Source organism: Aotus nancymaae, unplaced genomic scaffold (assembly GCF_030222135.1).
Source record: "Aotus nancymaae isolate 86718 unplaced genomic scaffold, 86718_ANA_hifiasm-v0.15.2.pri h1tg000040l, whole genome shotgun sequence".
Taxonomy (NCBI): domain Eukaryota; kingdom Metazoa; phylum Chordata; class Mammalia; order Primates; family Aotidae; genus Aotus; species Aotus nancymaae.
Window position 1 is genome coordinate 29,032,179 of NW_026988454.1, and position 19,145 is coordinate 29,051,323.

The window sequence follows — 19,145 nt, forward strand, 5'->3', positions numbered from 1 at the left end:
AACAAACAAGTACTTTTTTTTTAAGCCATTAAGTTTTAGGGTGGTTTGTTATACAGCAATAGATAAATGGAAACACTCCTATGTTGATATTTATTGATAGGTGCATTTTAATAGCTACTTAGCAACAGTGTGTATGTATGATCTGAAAAGTTAAAATATAAATTACTGCTAATCAGCTATAAAAATAGCTTTATCAATGTATTATGTGCTATTTACTAATATAGTTACACCAAGAGGGAAGGAAGCAAAGAAATTAAAGAGATTTGAATGTCACTCAGTGCTATTGTAATTAAATGCAAGCTTCCACACCATGATTCATTAAAAGTAGTGGCGACTTTGAAAAATTTGGCAACAATTTAAATTGCAAAGTTGAAAGAGAAATATATGTGAGAAAATTAGATACTGGTGCAGGGGCTCACACCTGTAATCCCAGAATTTTGGGAGGCCGAGGCAGGTGGATAACTTGAGGTCAGGAGTTAGACCAAGCTGGTCAACATGGTGAAACCCCATCTCTAGTAAAAATGCAAAAATTAGCCGAGCATGGTGGCGGGTGCCTGAAATCCCAGCTACTCACGAGGCGGAGGGAGGAGAATCACTTGAACCCAGAGGTGGAGGTTGCAGTGAGCCAAGATTGTGCTACTGCACTCCATCCTGGGGGACAGAGCAAGTTTCCGTCTCAAAAAATAAATGTATAAAATGAGAAATATTTTTTGATGGGATCAGTTTTGAAGTTCTTTTTCCTCATAAAATTGTTTTCCATTGACATTTCAAGAAAAATGCCTCTGTAGGTTGATTGATTACAAATGTTTTCCCTCAAGTACACCAGCTTCTAAATCTGTCTGTAAGCTGCTTTCTTAAAAAAGTGAATAAGCTTAGGAAATAATTATTCCTCAAAGTACACAAAACTCCTGAGCAAGCTTTTGTTCTGTAGACAGATCTGATTCATCAAGAAACATCAAGATAATTGTCACGATTTAAAATTTTGAAAGAAACCCAGGAGTCTTTGGCTTAAATATAAAACTTCCTGTTGCTTTCTTGGCATGATGCCTCTAGTTGAATATTTTGTGCTGTACGTTGCTCCATTTTTTGTTTTGTTTTGTATTTTCGCCCCCAGGACAGGAAACTACAGAACAAAATATATTCATTTTGGTAACCAATGCTGGTCCTTTGGTGACTCACTGTGTTTGGGAGATTAGTTCAGAAACGAGAAGCTGAGAGTTGGATGCTGTGTCCTCTGGATGCAAATGATGACCGAGATTTTATGCTTCCATCACTGATATTTGTAAAACTGGGAATCAAAATTTAGACACATGGAGAACAACATTCACATTAAAGTACTCCCGTCTCATAGTTCATTTATTTCAGGCAGTAATTGAGCCATTATAAGTAAAATTCTTAATGGCCTCTAACAGTTCTTATTTGAATACACCAGTGTTTCCTCCCTCTTGGGACTGTGTGATTGTGTAAAAGTAGAGAAATGTTTTCTTACTAGGTTGTAAGCTGCAGGAGAGCAGAGTCATATTTTATTTGCTCATGAATGTAAACCCAGAATGGAGAACAGACCCTAGCATTTGTAAGTACATACTCAAATTTTGTTCAAATTAATGAATTTAGCTTTTTAATCAGTTTACCCCTCATTCTTTACCCTCAGGAGTTGCTGATTTAGGTAGAACTTCATCAATTTTAGATTGCCAGATTGTATTGAGGGAATTGTTTTCCTATTTCTTCCTCAATGGATAGTCACTGATTTATTCTACCACCCAAGACTAGAAGCATTGGTAAGATTCTGCTCCCCCCCACAGAGATGGTCTTGCTGTGCCGCCCAGGCTGGAGTGCAGTGGTGCAATCTACAGGGACTCACTGCAAACTCTGCCTCCCAGGCTCATGCTGTCCTCCTGCCTCAGCCTCCCAAGTGGCTAGTTGATAAGAATTTTTAATTCAAGTACCTGTATATGTTAAGTCTTTTCAATATATTATTTCTAATCCTCACAACAGGTTATTTGGAGTTAGGGGTTAAAAATATTGGTGTAGTTAATTTTCTTATAATTCCATATTGAAAACCTATAACAAGGGATTTATGTGGTATGTAACCAGGGATTTGTGTGGTATGTTAAGAATGTTAAGATGTTTCTGGAGTTACTGAGTTGGAAGATGCTTGAGTAGGAAAGATGCATTGGAAAGGCTGCTGTAGTCCTATAATTACATAACAAGAGGAAATTTATAGGTTCTTGAGAACTTGTACTAAGAGTCTATGGTAACTGCCTGTATTTAAGTTTTTCTCCCACCTGAAAAAGTATAAAGAAATGTTGGCTCTAGGTTTATCTTTTTGCTGATTATATCATACTCTCATTCATTTAAAATGTTTTTTAACAAATATATATATATATGTTAAGCACTTATTTTCTGCCAGACATCTTTTAAATTCTTCAGGTTGCTCAGTGAATAAAAGGTCCAAAATTCCTGCTCTGGTGATGTTTGCGTGGGCAGATAGAAAAACACTACAATAACAAAATCCATGTTATAGTAGGTGGTTAGTGCTATAGAACAAATAAAGCAGGCTAACGGACATCTAGGAGAGAGAGTGGGTTATAATTTTCAGTAGCCGGCAGGCCTCATTAAGGTGACTTTTGAGCAAAGATGGGAGAGGAATGGGAGAACCTTTGTGGCTGAGGGAAGGGCTAGAGTGCTGAGCACCTGGGGCCCAGCTGCTCGGAGAAATGGGTTGATGGTTCAGTGTGGTCCACCCTGCTGCCAGATTGTGCTGGTGTTCATGGACTTATTGAAAATGATTATCATATATAACTCTATCATCCTGTCATCAAATCATACAATAACATTAAACGGAGACATCATTTAGAACAGAACCACATAGTAAGATGTGACCTGGAAACATTTCTTTTGCCCTTTGTGGTTTTAAAGGTTTATACACATCATGCCGTGCCTCAGTGACAGATGACTCTTGTTCTAGAATTCATGGTCAGGCCCCTAGAGGGCTTTTAGATGTTTAGGTTTCAGAATTATTGACTCTGTATTCAAGGTTAGAGACAATATATATTAGCTAATTAGGATAAAGGAGTTGAAATAAAATTCCTTAAATCTGTGTCTATACATAGTAAGTACTCTACCAATATTAATTGACTCTAGGACAAACATTTTAAGTTAGTAGATACATTTAAAATATGTACCCATGTAGAAAACACATCAATCAAGTTGACTTTTATTAAGAAATAATTTATCTTTTTTCTCCTTCATTTTGTTTATCACCCTGTTTCCTTATCTCATAGTCCATGCTTCTTTTAAGTAAAAACCAGATTTTCAGATAATAACAGTATTAATAACACAGCAATGCCTGTTTCTCTTTTTTGAAAAGGTGGTTTTGTGTGTTATATGTTTTTAAGCTTTTCCATACAGATCACTTTTTCAGCTGTTTGATACTTTGGAAGAAATTGCTTCTTGTTGAATATTATAATTTAAAAGTGTTTTTGAGAATTTTGCAGTCTTGTTCAATGATTTCCTTTTTTAAATGACTAATAATATAAATTTGAGAAATGTTTTGTTTATAGTAAAAAGATACAATTCTCAAATAGCCAAAATACTTTTCTGAATCCCAAGATAAAGTTTGTTTTGAAGGCATTTGAGCTGCTCAGTTTTTTGTTTTGTTTTGTTTTGTTTTGGTGGAGTGTTGCCCTGTTGCCCAGGCTGGAATGCAGTGGCACAGTCTTGACTCACTGTAGTCTCTGCTTCCTGGGTTCAAGCAGTTCTCCTGCCTCAGCCTCCTGGGTAACTGGGATTACAGGCTCCTGTCACCATGCCCAGCTAACTTCTGTATTTTTAGTAGAGACGAGTTTTACCATGTTGGCCAGGCTGGTTTCAAACTCCTGACCTCAGGTGATCTGCCTGCCTTGGCCATCCAAAGTGCTGGGATTACAGGCATGAACTACCAAGCTGCTTAACTTTTATTGAAAGTGTAAGTCCTCCAATTCTGTTAAAATAGTACATAATTTTGATGACTGAGATTTATTTAAGCATACTATTTGTCAAAGGTTCTAAATGCTAATTCAGGTATGTTTCCATCTTATGCAACGCATATAGTATGTATGGGTTCGAATATTGGCTCTGCTAGTTTTAAAGATGTACCCTTCTTCAGGCTGATTATTTAATTGTTAGACTGAGTTTAATGGTGGGTACACATTATTATGTGTTTGTCCAGACACACAAAATGTCAACACCAAGAGTGAACCCTAATGTGAATGATGGACCTCTGGGTGATAATGACATGTCAACGTAGGTTCATCAGCTGTAACAAATGCACCACTCATGGGGGATGTGGATGATGGAGGAGGCTGTCCAGGTGTGGGGGGTAGGGAGGTTGGGATCTGTATCTCCCTCTCAATTTTGCTGTCAACCTAAAATTACTCTAAAAAAATAAAGTCTTAGAAAAGGAACTAATAATATTTATACCTGCAGAATTGTGAAGAGGAAAAATGATGTTGGCAGAGGACCCAGCACAGTGCTGGATGCATAGTAAGCCCTCAATAAATGGTAGCTGCTGCTGAAAAATATCATCTCACTTACTATATTATATTGACTTGATCTGTTTTCTTTAAGACATCTTTAAGATGTCTTCTACCTGGTGTTTAAGCTCATGGTAGGGATAGGTAAGCTTAAAATACCAGCCTTTTGAAAATAACCACTTGTGTTTGATGAGGACGTTTATGAAGCAGATCCAATATTTAAAGGCATCTTAGAGTGAAATACTTTGGGAATGGTTACCCTTTAATTATGGCGTCTTTCTTTGAACTCTTAAGTTTCCTTTTTATGATCGTCTCCCCCCAGCAACCCACCGCCCTTATCTCCGTGTGCCTACATCACAGTCTGAGCCTTCTTTTGGCTCTCCCTACTAATTACCACCTGCCTCTGCCACTGGCCTCTTACTGCTGTTCTAGTCTTTACATTATTGCCAGACTCAAGGCTCTAAGATATCACTCTACTCTTTTATTTTCTTAAAATTTATGTTGTCTTAGAAAAACAAAAACAAAGAAATCAAGCCTGAACTCCTTTGCCTAGACTTCATGGTTCACTACAATCTGGAGTAATCATATTCTTCCTTTATTCAGTTTGACCTTCCATGATTTCTAAACCATTTAGTGGAGACACACAACCAACACTATACATTTCGCACGAGTTCCTTCAAGCTTTTTCGCCTGTGCCATTCTTTCCTCTTAGATGGTTCTTCATCTTCTCTGCCTTCATCTTCTCTGCCTTAAGTCAACATTTTATAAGGGTGTAGTCAAATTCTGTGTTCTCTTCAAAGTCTTGTCCTGACTCATCCAGGTTTTAATGTTTTTTTCCCTCTGTGTATAAAATTGTAAATTAATTAGAGAATGTATACAGCACTAAGTGCTCATTTGAGGAGAAATACAAATTTTTAAAAAATTTCTAATTTTTATGGGTGGAGAAATATAAATTCTTGTAGAATTAGGTATTTTTTTTTTCTTTTTTTTTTTTTTGAGACGGAGTTTCGCTCGTTACCCAGGCTGGAGTGCAATGGCACGATCTCGGCTCACCGCAACCTCCGCCTCCTGGGTTCAGGCAATTCTCCTGCCTCAGCCTCCTGAGTAGCTGGGATTACGGGCACGCACCACCATGCTCAGCTAATTTTTTGTATTTTTAGTAGAGACGGGGTTTCACCATGTTGACCAGGATGGTCTCACTCTCTTGACCTCGTGATCCACCCGCCTCGGCCTCCCAAAGTTCTGGGATTACAGGCGTGAGCCACCACGCCCGGCCCGAATTAGGTATTTTATAACAGAGTCTGGCCAAGTATTGACAACCCAAAAATTTAAATGATTTGATTCTCAACTTACTTTTAAAAATTTATTTTTTTGTATGAATTTGGGAGCATAATATAATATGATATAAGGGAAAGTTTAATGAGATGTCAACTGAATTTTAAAAAAGAATTCATTTGTAATAAAGTAAGCATGATACCTTAATTTTTTTCTTTCCTCTTATAGTCTGAAATGATATGTTAGAGAACATGGAAATTTGTTTCCACTTCAGAAACTTTTTATGTGGAAGAAGCATTGAAATATTTATAGAAATCGAAGATATAGGAGACAGAGAGAAGGTGGGGACTGAGAGTGAGAGAATATCTTTTCGGATGGAACTAGAAAGGGGCTTTGTATCTTCACAGGCCAGAAGAATTTAGCAAAGAATAAGGGACACTTGATCGTGTAAGAGAGGAAGAAAGGTTGGGTCCGGTATTCCTGGGAAGGCAGTTCATGGGTTTGGATAGGGCATGCTGAAAGCAGAGGAGTTCCACTGACTGCCATGATTTATTTATTTTCTTTCTTTCCTTCTCTCTCTTTCTTTCTCTCTCCTTCCTTCCTTTCCTTTCCCTTTCCTTCTTTCTCTCTCTCTCTCTCTCTCTCTCCTCTCTCTCTCTCTCTCTCTCTCTCTCGCTCTCGCTCTCGCTCCCCTCCCCTCCCCTCCCTTCCCCTGTCACCCAGGCTGGAGTGCAGTGGCGTGATCTCAGCTCTCTGCAACCTCCGCCTCCTGGGTTCAAGCAATTCTCCTGCCTCAGCCTCCTGCGTGGGTGGGATTAAACACATGTGCCACCATACTCAGCTAAGTTTTGTACTTTTAGAAGAGATGTGGTTTCACCATGTTGGTCAGGCTGGTCTCAAACTTCTGACCTCATGATCTGCCCACCTCAACTAAGAGGGGCAAGAATCTTCATCAGCTGAGATTGGTTTTGGGGTAGGAGGACTGTTTTGTTTTCCATTAGTTTTTAAATTCTGCCTTTAACCAGGTCTACAATATTGGAAACATTATTTGTCAGTTGTAAAACCATTGCCCATTGATGTCAGCAAAGCTGACAGTTTGTGTATGTTCAGAGAATTCAGTCTGGTAATGGATCAGCTCATGTGCTTGAATGGGTTCAAGATTGAAGGTGGCCTCAGTTTAATCAACCAGTAAATACAGTTGACCCTTGAACAACTGGGACTGGGGATTAGGGATACCAACCTTGTGCATTCGAAAATCGATGTATAACTTTGACTTTCTGAAAACTTAACTACTAATGACCATCTGTTGACCAGAAGCCTTATTAATTACATAGTCAATTGACACATAATTTGCATGTCACATATATACTGTATCTTACAGTAAGGAAAGCTAGAGAAAGGAAAGTCATAAAGAAGAGAAGATATATTTACTATTCATTGGTGGAAGTAGATCATCCTAAAGCTTTTCATCTTTATCATACTCTGATGAGGCGGAAGAGGGATTGGTCATGCTAATTCAGGGGTGGCAGAGGCTGAAGAAAATCTGCATGTAAGTGGATCCATGTACTTCAAACTTGTGTTGTTCAGGGGTTATTTGTATTTTTGAAATGCATGCTACATGCTAGACGTTTTGAATGGTGCAATGAAAATGCTGAGAAATACTAAGAAGTTACAGAATAAGTTTGTTTTCCATAGCCTAAAAGTCAGAATAGTTGAGTTCCTTTCACTTTCTGGCTATACCACTTTGTAATGTAAGGGAACTTTTGCCTTGGGGTTTCCATAACTGTATAATAGAGGGTGCAGACTAGATGGGCACCAAGATGCTACAAGATGGAGAAAAACTAATCCATACTTGGTATAGACAATAAGACCTCTAGATTATTCAGAAGGGGGAAGTGTTACAGAAATGTGCAGGGCTTTACCAATTTGCATGTAACACAAAAAGTTCAAAGATAGGGTTGTTTGCAGCTCTCCATGAGATTATAGTCTGTGCAATACAATGATGAGAATTTTGAAATTCTGATAGAACTTTGTCAGGTATTTATGATGAAATACAGCATTCTGGAGAAAAAGCTGCATTTCGTAAAATAAAAAGCTAAAATTTGAAAATGGTTTGTAAGAATGAGAAGGTTAAACATCAATTTTTAAAAAGTCCATGAGGAAAAGTTGTTATAGGGGAATTATTTATTTGTGGTGAATGAAATATACTTTATACCAAATTCTCAAGTTTTTAGATAATGTGTTTTATCTTTAAGATATTTTCATGGAATATCCATAATTGTTCCCAGGAGTAGGTACAGAAAAGAAGTAATTTGACAGTGCTTCCAGATGGCTCTTAAAAAAATAATAAATTCCTTCAAGTTCTTGATTCCTAACACTATGCATTTTGTTATCTCTCCAAACAAATCAAGTAATTCTGATGTAAGTATGAATCTGCTGTAACCCAGGTTTAACTTTATTAAAACAGATGGTACAAAAAAAGAAGAAAACCATTTTACCATCCCCTGTGGGCAAAGCTCAAACTTACTTATCCCTATCCAAAGGCAGTTTCTCTCTGTTTTGGCTTGACTTCTGGGAGCCCAGAACTCTTGAAAGATGTTTTCTTGAAAATAGTGAGCTCTTTTCTTGTCTGTCCTAGTATTCTTGGCTGAGTTTCCTATATTCTGGCTGCTCCTACTCATTAATATGCAGCTTGATCCATAGTGGCTGGGAAGACAGCAGAGGGTTGGAAGTTAGTGCAATGAAAGCTCCTATGCGGGCTTTCTGAGGAAAGATGCAAATGCACCCAGGAATAGTGTAACCAAGTTTCATTTTCTCAGGTCAGTTGAATAATTGAAGCTTTCAACAAATTTAAATAGAAAGTTTCTTTTTCTCTTTTTCTTTTGATGTAGATTCAATTAGGACTTAACTTTTCTGCCTCCTTGACAGTAAGTATACTTTTCTTGTTGAAAATGAAATGATTAATCAAGTTAAGATAAGCATTGCATGTATCTTTTCTTAATTTTTAGTTTTTGTGGGTGTATAGTAAGTGTATATGTTTATGAGGTATATGAGATGTTTTGATACAGGCATGCAATGCATAATAATCACATGATGGAAAACGAGGTATCCATCCATTCGTCAAGCATTTATTCTTTGTGTTACAAACAATCCGATTATATTCTTTTAGTTTAAAATGTACAATTATTGACTATAGTCACCGTTGTGCTATCAAATACTATGTCTTATTATTTCTGTTTTTTTGTACCCATTAACCATTGCCTACCCACCCCACTGCCCTTCCCAGCATCTGATACCCATCCTTCTACTCTGTATCTTCATGAGTTCAATTGTTTTAATTTTTAAATCCCATAAATAAGTGAGAACATGTTATGTTTGTCTTTCTGTGCCTGGCTTATTTCACTTAACATAATGACCTCTAGTTACATCCATGTTGTTGTAAATGACAGGATCTAATTCTTTTGTTTTTTTTTTTTGAGACAAATTCTTGCCCTGTCACCCAGGCTGGAGTGCAATGGGGTAATCTTGGCTCACTGCCACCTAGCCTTCAAGTGATTCTCCTGTCTTAGCCTCCCAGGTAGCTGGGATTACAGGTGCGCACCACCATGCCCGGCTAATTTTTTTTGTATCTTTAGTAGAAACGGGGTTTTGCCGTATTGGCCAGGCTGGTCTCAATCTCCTGACCTTGGGATCTGCCCGCCTCGGCCTCTCAAAGTGCTGGGATTACAGGCCTGAGCCACTGCGCCTGGCCATGGATCTGATTCTTTTTAATGGCTGAATAGTACTCCATTGTGTGTAAGTACCACATTTAAAAATCCATTAATCTGTGGATGGACACTTAGGTTCCTTCCAAATCTTGGCTATTGTGAATAGTGCTGCAACAAATATGGCAGATATCTCTTTGACGTATTTTCCTTTCTTTTCTTTTGTGTATATACCTAGTAAGATTGCTGGATAATATGGTAGCTCTATTTTTAGATTTTTGAGGAACCTCCAAAGTATTCTCCATAGTGGTTGTACTAATTTACATTCCTACTAACTGTACAGGGGTTCCCTTTTCTCCCCATTCTCTGTAGCATTTATTGCCTGTCTTTTGGAAATAAGTCATTTTAACTGGGGTGAGATTGATTTGCATTTCTCTGATAATCAGTGCTGTTGAGCACCTTTTCATATCCCTGTTAGCCATTTACATGTCTTGTTTTGAGAAATGTCTATTTAAATCTTTTGCCCATTTTTAAATTGGATTAGATTTTTTTTCTGATAGAGTTGGCTTCCTTAAATATTCTGGTTATTAATCGCTTGTCAGATGGATAGTTTGCAGATATTTTCTCCCATTCTGTGGGTTGCCACTTCACTTTGTTGATTCTATCATTTGCTATGCAGAAGCTTTTAAACTTGATGTGATCCAACGTGTTCTTTTTGCTTTGGTTGCCTGTACTTGTGGGATATTGCTTAAGAAATTTTTGCTCAGACCAATGTTCTGAAGAGTTTTCCCAATGTTTTCTTGTAGTACTTTCCTAGTTTGAGGTTTGAGATTTAAGTCTTTAATCTACTTTGATTTGATTTTTTTATATGGTGAGAGATATGGCATCTAGTTTCATTATTCTGCCTAGGGATATCCAGTTTTCCCAGCACCATTTATTGAAGAAACTATCCTTTCTCTAACATGTTCTTGGCACTTTTGTCAAAAATGAGTTAACGGTAGATGTATGGATTTATTTTTGGTTTTTCTATTCTGTTCCATTGGTTTTTGTGTCTTGTTTTTATGCCAGTACCATGCTGTTTTGATTACTCTGTAGTATTTGGAGTCAGGAAATGAGTTTCCTCTAGTTTTGTTCTTTTTGCTTAAGGTAGCTTTTGCTATTCTGGGTCTTTCATGGTTCCATATAAATTTTAGGATTGTTTCTTCTATCTCTTTGAAGAATGTCATTCATATTTTGATAGGGATCGCACTGAATCTGTAGATTCCTTTGTGTAGTATGAATATTTTCCAATGTCGATTTTTCCAATCCATGAACATGGAATATTTTTCCATTTTTCTTTTTGGTGTCATCTTCAATTTCTTTCATCAGTATTTGATTGTTTTCGTTATAGAGATCTTCCACTTCTTTGGTTAATTCCTATGTATTTGTTTTGCAGTGTGGCTATTTGTGAATGGGATTACGTTTAAAATTTCTTTTTCAGATTGTTCACTGTTGGCATATAGAAATGCTACTGATTTTTGTATGTTGATTTTGTGTCCTGCAACTTTACTGAATTTGCTTATCAGGCCGAATTGTTTTTTGGTGGTCTTTAGTTTTTTCCAAACATAAGATTGTATCATCTGCAAAGACGGATAATTTGACTTCTTCCTTTCTAATCTGGTTGCCCTTTATTTCTTTCTCTTGTCTGATTGCTTTAGCTAGGACTTTCAGTACTATGTTGAACAACAGTTGGTGAAAGTGGGTGTCCTTGTCACATTCCAGATCTTAGAGAAAAGCCTTTCACTTTTTCCCTGTTCAGTATATTAGCTGTGGGTCTGTTGTATGTGGCTTTTATTATGCTGAGGTATGTTCCTTTTATAGCCGTTTGTTTGAGGATGTTTATCATAAAGGGATGTTGAATTTTGTCAAATACTTTTTCAGCATCAATTGAAATGACCATATGGTTTTTGTCCTTCATTCTGTAGATCTAAGGTTGTTTTTTTGGAGACAGAGTCTCAGTATGTCACCCAGGCTGCAATACAGTGGCACAATCTCGGCTCATTGCAACCTTTTCCTCCTGGGTTCAAGCAATTCTCCTGCCTTAGCCTCTTGAGTAATAGGATAACAGGTATGCACCACCACACCTGGCTAATTTTTTTTCTTTTTTTTTTTTTTTAAGAGAGATGGGGTTTTACCATTTGGCCAGGCTGGTCCTGACCTCAAGTGATCTGCCAGCCTCAGCCTCCCAAAGTGCTGGGATTACTGGCATGAGCCATTGTGTTTGGCCTCTAATGTATTGCTGTGGTCAGCTTGCTAGCAAAAATCCTTCAGAGATATTGTCCTGTAGTTTTTTTGTTTTGTTTTGTTTTGTTTTTAATGTATCTGTGGTTTTGGTATTAGCATAATACTGGCCTTGTAGAATGAGTTTGAAAGTATCCCCTCATCTTCTATTTTTCAGAGTTTGAGAAGGATTGGTATTAATATTAGTTCTTCTTTAAATGTTTGGAAGAATTCAGCAGTGAAACCATTGGGTCCTGGGCTTTTCTTTACTGGGAGACTTCTTTTATCTCATTACTTGTTATTGGTCTATTCAGGTTTTGGATTTCTTCATGGTTCAATCTTGGTATTGTGTATTTCTTGGAATTTGTCCATTTCGTATAGATTTTACAATTTATTGGCATATAATTGCTCATAGTAGCCACTAATGATTCTTTGAATTTCTGCAGTACCAGTTGTAATGTCACATTTTTCATATCTGATTTTATTTGGATCTTCTTTCTTCTTTTCTTAGTCTGGCTAAAGCTTTGTCAATTTTGTTTAGCTTTTCCAAAAAACCAACTTTTTGTTTCATTGATCTTTTGTATTCTTGATTTCAATTTTATTTCTGCTGTGATCTTTTATTATTTCTTTTCTTCGAGGAATTTTGGGTTTGGTTTGCTCTTGCTTTTCTAATTAAGAGGTATTGTTAGGTTGTTTATTTGAAGTTTTCCTTTTTTGATGTAGATACTTGATATAGCTATCAACTTCCCTTTTAGTACTGCTTTTGTTATATTCCATAGGTTTGGTGTATTGTATTTCCATTATTATTTCTTTTAAGACATTTTTCAATTTCATTCTTAATTTCTTTATTGACCCACTGGCCATTCGGCAGCACGTTGTTTAATTTGCATGTGTTTATATAGTTTCCAAAATTCCTCTCTTATTGATCTCTAGTTTTATTCCATTGTGATCAGGGAAGATGTTTGATATTACTTCAGGTTTTTTTTTAATGTTTTAAGACTTGTTCTGTGACCTAACATACGGTCTATCCTTGAGTATGATCCATGTGATAAGGAATAGAATGTGTATTCTGCAGCCATTGGATGAAATGTTCTGTAAATATCTCTTAGGTCTATTTGGTCTATAGTGCAGATTAAGTCCAGTGTTTGTTTTTCTGTCTAAAGAACTATCTAATGCTGAAAGTAGAGTGTTGAAGTCTCCAGCTATTATTGTATTGGGATCTCTTTTTAGCTCTAATAGTATTTATATATCTGGGTGCTCCAGTGCTGGGTGCATATTATATGTTTAAAATTGTTATATCCTCTTGCAGAATTGACCCCTTTATTATATGGTGACCTTCTTTGTCTCTTACAGGTTTTGGCTTGAAATCTGTTTTGTCTGATATGAGTATAGCTACTCCTGCTCTTCTTTTGTTTGTTTTCATTGGCATGGAATATCTTTTTCTGTCCCTTTATTTTCAGTCTATGTGTGTCTTAATAGGTGAATTGTGTTTCTTGGAGGCAACAGATGATTGGGTCTTATTTTTTATCCATTCAACTGGTCTGTGTCTTTTGATTGGAGAATTTAGCCCATTTGCATTCAATGTTATTGATAAATAAGGACTTATTCTTGCCATTTCGTTGTTTTCTGGTTGTTTTATGGTCTTCTCCTCCTTTTCTTCCTGTCTTCCTTTCATTGATTTTTCTCTGGTGATATGATTTAGTTTCTTGCTTTTTATTTTTATTTTTGTTTTATTTTATTTTTATTTTTTGAGACAGAGCCTCTCTCTGTTGCCAGGCTGGAATACAGTGGCACAATCTGGGCTCACTGCAACCTCTGCCTCCCAGGTTCAAGTGATTCTCCTGCCTCAGCCTCCCGAGTAGCTGGGACTAGAGACACGCACCACCATACCCAGCTAGTTTTTGTATTTTTAGTAGAGACAGGGTTTCACCATGTTGGCCAGGATGATCTCGATCTCCTGACCTTGTGATCCACCCGCCTGGGATTACAGGCGTGAGCCACTGCACCCAGCCTATTTCTTGCATATCTGTTTTATGTTTTTTGGTTTGAGGTTGCCACGAAGCATGCAGATACTATGTTAAACCCCTTAACACACTGCATAAACAGATAAGCAAGAATAAAACTAATAAAAACTCTATGTCTTAACTTTATCCCCCTGTTTTTTAACATTTTTATTGTTTCTATTTATACTTCATTATACTCTGTGTCTTGAAAAGTTGTTGTAATTATTTTTTGATTGGCTTATCGTTTAGTTTTTCTACTTAGAAAAAGAGTAGCTTACACACCACAATTACAGTGTTATAATATTCTGTTTCTCTGTGTGCTTACTATTATCAGTGAGTTTTGTACCTTTAGGTGATTTCTTATTGCTCATTAACTTCTTTTTTTTCCTTCTGATTGAAGAACTCCCTTTAGCATTTCTTGTAGGATAGGTATGGTGTTGATGAAATCCCTCAGCTGTTGTCTAGAAAGTCTTTATTTTGCCTTCTTGTTTGAAGAATATTTCAACAGATATACTATTCTAGGGCAAGTTTTTTTCCTTCAGCATTTCAAGTATGTCATGCGACTCTCTCCTGGTCTGCAAGGTTTCCACTGAAAAGTCCACTGCCACATGTATCCGAGCTCCATTGTATGTTGTTTCTTTTTACTTGCTGCTTTTAGGATCTTTTCTTTATCTTTTACCTTTAGGGGTTTGATTATTAAATGCCTCGTGGTAGTTTTTTTGGGTTAAATCCACTTGATGTTCTATAACCTTCCTGTGCTAGGCTGTTGGTATCTTCATCTAGGTTTGGGAAATTCTCCATTATTGTCCCTTTGAATAAACTTTCTGTCCTTGTCTCTTTCTCTGCCTCCTCTTTAAGGCCAATACGTCTTACATTTGTCCCTTTGAGGCTATTTTGTAAATCCCGTAGGCATGCTTCATTGTTTTTTCTTTTGTCTCCTCTGTGTATTTTTGAATAGCCTGTCTTCAAACTCACTAATTCCTTTTTCTGCTTGATAACTTCTGCTATTAATAGACTCTGATGCATTCTTCAGTAGGCTAATTGCGTTTTGTCATCTCCAGAATTTCTTATTTCAGTCTTTTTGTTAAATTTGATAGAATTCTGATTCCTTTTCTGTGTTATCTTGAATTTCTTGAGTTTCCTCAAAAAAACTATTTTGAATTTTCTATCTGAAAGGTCCCATATCTCTTCTTCCAGGCTTTCCAGATGTTCAAAAGAACGAGGGTGTTGTGCTCTAAGCTGTGTCTGCTTTAGGGGGCATCCCAAGCCCAGTAAACTGTGGTTTTTGAAGACTCGCAGAGGTACCACCTTGATGGTTTTGGACAAGATCTGAAAGAATTCTCTGCATTACCAGGCAGAAACTCTTGTTCTCTCCCCTTACTTTCTCCCAAACAAAATCTCTCTTTCTGTTCTGAGTCCCTCTTTCTGTTCCACCTGGATGGGGGTGGAGTGACACAGCACCCCTTTGGTTACCACCCACTAGGACTGCGCTGGGTCAGACCTGAAGCCAGCATAGCAGTGGGTCTCACCCAAGGCCTATTGTAACTACTCCCTGGCTACCACCTACGTTCACCCAAGTCCTTGGGGTTCTACAGTCAGTAGGTGACAATGTGGGCCAGGCCTGTTCCTTGCCTTCAGCGTGACAAGTTTCCCCAGGCCGTGAATGGGTCCAGGTGCTGTCTGGGAGCCAGAGACTGGAGTCAAAAACCTTACCAGTCTACCTGGTGTTCTAATGTACTGTGTGGCTCAAGTGGCGCTCAAACCACAAGACACAGTCCTTCCCATTCCCCTGCTCTTTCCAAAGGCAGAGGAGCTTCCTTCCATGGCCACTGCCTCTACAGGCCCATGGACAGTACTGCCAGACTACTGCTAATGTTCCCTTAAGGCCCAAGGGCTCTTCAGTAAGCTAGCGCTGAATGCTGCCTGGCCTAGGACTTGCCATTCAGGGCAGTGTGTTCCTCTCTGGCATAAGGCAGGTCCAGAGATGCCGTCCAAGAGCCAAGTTCTGGAATCAAGGACCCCAAGAACCCACTTGGTGCTCTACCCCACTGTGGCCAAGATGGCACCTGAGATGCAAGTCAGCCCTCTTTAATTTTCCCTCTGCTTTTCTCAAGCAGGAGGAGTCTTGCCCCTTAGCCCCCACAGCTGGGAATGTGCTAGGTCGTACATACCTGAAGCCTGCGCATCTCAGAGGCTCACCAGGGCCCTCGATGTAGTACCTAGGTATTGCTGCTGGTTGTTTAGGGCCTAAGGGCTCTTCAGTTCATAGGTGATGAATTGTGCCAGGAGTAGGTCCTTCCTTTCGAGGCAACAGGTTTCCGTCTGGCCCAGGGTGTGTCTAGAAATGTCTTGGAGCTGGGGCCTGGGAAGGGGCCTCATGACTTTGACCATTGCCCTCTTCTGCTGTAGCTGAGCTGGTATTCAAGATGCAGGACAGTGTCCTCCCCACTGTTCTCTCAACTCCTCAAATGAAAGGAAGGGGTCTCTTTTGGAGCCATAAGGTGCAGCCTGGCATTACGGGAGGGGTAATGCCAGCACTCTTAGCCTCCCCAGCTGGTGTCCCAGTAGATCACATGCCCTGCCTAGCCCTCTGGCTCTGGGCCTAGTCCAGCAGTAGGACTTGCCTAGAAGTTGTAATCTTTGTGGCCTAGGCTGCCTTAACGTTTCTGGCGAGCCCCAGAGCACTTTAGCCCATTGTGGTGAGGCTTGCAGTAGCTCAAGACCTGACCGCTGGAATCAAGATTCCCCTCTGTCTAGGGTTGGTTTAAATGTTCCCTGCGTGGGTGGGCATCAGCTGAGTTTGGTCTGGTTTTTCTTTCTGCTTTAACAGAGCAGCACTGAGTTCAGTGCCTCACAGTTGCTAACTTTCCCTCTCCCCAGAGAATGGGAACACTCAGCAGCATGCTGTCACTGGGGGATGCTGGAGGGGGTGGCATCTGCGATTCAAGACTTTTTCCTACCTCCTCAGTGTCTCTTTCTGCGATATAAAGTTAAGATCAGGTACTGTGGGCGCTCATGCGATTTTTGGTTCTTACGAAGGTGCTTTTTTTGTATAGATAGTTGTTAAGTTGGTGTTTTTGCAGGACAATAGGTGGAGCCTTCTGTTCCACCTTTTTGCCTTGCCCCTCTTCCTGTTGCACATTTCTTAGCTCAGCATATTTACAGGTGACAACTATTAAGTTGTTTTAGGAATTGTCAGCAATTTAGCTAAAATGAAATTGATTAGAAAAATGGAAACTTAAAACTTCAGAAGGAGTTCTTTTCCTTTAAGCATATTGAACAAAACACATTTAGATACTCATCCAAGGATAAATTACTTCATTCAAAGGTGGTTTTGAAAAAAACAATATATGTTTTACAAGGCTTTACAGTGTAGATTTTTTGGGGGGGCAGGGGAGACAAGGTCTTGCTCTTCCGCTCAGGCTGGAGCTGCAGCATGGCTCACTGCAGCCTCTAACACCCAGGCTCAAGTGATCCTCCCACGTCAGCCTCCCAAGTAGCTGAGACTGCAGGCATGTGCCACCATGCCAGGCTAATTAAAAAAATTTTTTTTGTAGAGACAGGGTCTCACTGTGTTGCCCAGGAGGTTCTTGAACTTCTGGACTCAAGCCCAGCCAGTCAGTGTAGAATCTTTTAATCAAAACTTTGGTTTGTCTGTTTTGGAGAAAGTGATTGTGTACTACTAAAAACATACGAAAAATATGTAAGTAAAAATGTGTTCATTATTTCTGCTGACCATACAACTTTATGAAGCCTGGTTTTGTAGAAATCAATTTCTACTTACTCTGTGTTTGCTTATTAAGGTTTGGGGGTTCTCATATGGTTAGAGAGAAATCCACTTATTACAAATGCTTTCTGTAACAATTGCCTCAATAGCTACATCTGTGCATTAAAAAATTCTGGCATTTGCTTTTCTTTAACTTTAAGAAATATTGATGTGAAATTATTGGGCTACAAATAAATTTGGTACTTTCAAGACATAATAGGATTTGGCCTTCATTGAAATAATTAGGAATGAGGAGTCCTTGTTTCCTCATTTCCAGTTCAGTTGTCCAACATAGTAGCTTCTGGCAGAGCTGATGGGAAAGAAATAGATACCATTGTCTCCCTCTCTGAGGATAACTTTATTCAGTCACATTATAAGGAGAATATTCCTAAGTGACAGGTGGCAGAGCTTAAGATTATTTGAATTTCAACACTTTTTTTGAGATTGCAACCATGAAGAAGACTGTGCTTTATTGGAATTCTACATGTGCCTCTCAGAGGCTGACATGGAATGATTGAAAGTAGTTGAGCTCCATAGTGACATGTCTGTCTAATGTTTTCTTCTCCATCTTGTCAGTGTTCTGATAAAAATTATTGAATTTATTCAGTATTTATTCAGCCCATTGATATTTACTAAATGCCCAGTTATGTACCAATGACCAAATTTTCTGGGAGTTATTTGATTCTGTAGTAAACATTTCTGTTAACAAGTGTGGATTCAAATAAATTCTAGTCTTGGTTAGTGGCTACTGTGGGAAAAAAAGTGGAGGAACTTTTAAATTTTCTTTTGAAACAGGGTCTCACTTTGTCACCCAGGCTGCAGTGCAGTGGCGCATTCTCAGCTCACTGCAACCTCCGCCTCCCAGGTTCAAGCGATTCTCCTGCTTCAGCCTTCCAAGTACCTGGGATGGAACATTTTTAAATTAATAATCCAAAACCAGTATTTCTGGTCACATAATTGAATAATTCTTCTCATGAGTACTCAGGGTACATTAAAGTACTGAAATGGAATTTGCTTAACCAGGGTAGGATGTGGTATTACAAAGTGTGAAGATAAAGCTATAGTCATCAGCTCCATACAGTAACTCAAAATGGCCTTGCCAAGATATGCATATTAAAGATGGAGTATAGGAAATCAATGAATATGGATCATAATGAATCTATGGATGTACATGTTTTATGTAAGTGTATGTATTTGAAAACTTAAAAGTAACTTTGAGCTTTTCCAGATAAAATATGTTGACAAGAATATTTTAAATAAGCTGTAGAGCTCATAAAAATGAATTTCTTATATCTGGTATACTACTGATATATTTGAATGCTTTGAAAATTTAGATTTCTTTTCTCTGATGATTAAAGAACTTTTAGTTTATATATCCAAAATGTATTATGTATGTGAGAGACTGATGTTTTGTCCTAATATAAATCCAACAATGTATTAATAGTTAAATCACTATCCCAATAGTAGTCTATAGTGTTAATATAGTGGATATTACAATTATTTACAAATAATAATACATTTAGGAACATTCTATTAAGTGCTGTTGTTGGTACATATCAAAAAACTTTTTGTATATTAATTATTCATCCTTAAAATATAGGCCAAAACCAGTGTTTTCTTGATT

The 19,145-nt window shown here is 38.2% G+C and overlaps 1 protein-coding gene across 2 annotated transcripts in view; it reads left to right on the forward strand.

The window, feature by feature from the left end:
- The window catches only part of NHSL1 (NHS like 1), a 272,793-nt gene that overhangs the window by 43,989 nt on the left and 209,659 nt on the right, over positions 1-19,145 (forward strand). The window contains exon 1 of one of the 2 annotated variants that reach the window (XM_064360640.1): positions 8,700-8,716. The exons of the other annotated variant lie outside the window; for it this stretch is intronic. The gene's annotated coding sequence lies outside the window, so the exon portion shown is untranslated. Of the gene's footprint in view, positions 1-8,699; positions 8,717-19,145 lie in introns of those variants that run through there. 2 annotated transcript variants of the gene reach the window in all.